The sequence below is a fragment of the Octopus bimaculoides genome, chromosome 7, assembly GCF_001194135.2.
Source record: "Octopus bimaculoides isolate UCB-OBI-ISO-001 chromosome 7, ASM119413v2, whole genome shotgun sequence".
Lineage (NCBI taxonomy): Eukaryota > Metazoa > Mollusca > Cephalopoda > Octopoda > Octopodidae > Octopus > Octopus bimaculoides.
Genome location: NC_068987.1, coordinates 24,567,905 through 24,568,771, shown reverse-complemented (window position 1 = coordinate 24,568,771; position 867 = coordinate 24,567,905). Strand labels below are relative to the sequence as shown.

The following is an 867-nucleotide window of genomic DNA, read 5'->3' as shown; positions in this document are numbered from 1 at the left end:
ATGGGGGGGGGACCAAAAGGAAGTTTTTCCGACGGTATAGTCATGGTTAAAAAAAACTTCATGGGTTTTTTTTATGAAGGCTGACATAAGGTTCGTCTAATTATCGTGATAAAATTACATCGATAAAGAGAAATATCACTCGGGCGAGAACAGTAACCATAACAGACTGTAGTGTGATGTCTATATAATCCACTTCTCTAAAAATTTACATTTTAAAAGGTAGGCTAACTTACCAAAAATAATGTAAAATTCCTTCACAAATCATACGTACGTGACGAATGAGCTAACTTGGTAATTTGTTTTTGTTTATGTATCAAGTTTCGTCAAACAATCATGTGATGATATGTGGTATTTGAAAACAAACAAATAATTTCTCTCTCCTCAACCCATAAAACAAAGGTCAAAGTTATCGATGGATATTGTATGAAATGTCTATGGGGAAATTTAACAGATAAACCTCTTTAGATACCGATTCAAAGTACGGCATAATTATAGATTCCTGCTCCCCCCCCCCACCGACCCACCGACTTTGGATGATCATAACTTTCAGAAAAATAGATATTTTTTAATGAAATTTTCTATATGTGTTATATCATGTAGATTTCGAATATACAAAACTTTTAGGGAAAAATGTTTTATGAGGGGGTAGGGTGGGAAATTTCGGAAAATTCACCGGTGTCCACTTCAATTCGTCTTAACTTTCAAGAAAATAGATATTTTTTAATGAAATTTTCTACAAATATGCCTTGGACTATGTAGATTACGAGAACATGGGAATTTGGGAGGAAAACAATTGGGAATTACTTTTGAGGACCGTTCCCTACTCGGGGGTGTTTCGGAACAAGTCGTTCATATTTGTTTCATTTT

The 867-nt window shown here is 34.4% G+C and overlaps 1 protein-coding gene across 1 annotated transcript in view; it reads right to left on the bottom strand.

Moving 5' to 3' along the window:
• LOC106872822 (alpha-N-acetylgalactosaminidase) overlaps nt 1-388 on the bottom strand; it is a 36,976-nt gene extending 36,588 nt beyond the window's left edge. The window contains exon 1 of the mRNA XM_014919946.2: nt 234-388. The gene's annotated coding sequence lies outside the window, so the exon portion shown is untranslated. The remainder of the gene's footprint in view (nt 1-233) is intronic.
• Between the last annotated feature and the right edge of the window lie 479 nt (nt 389-867).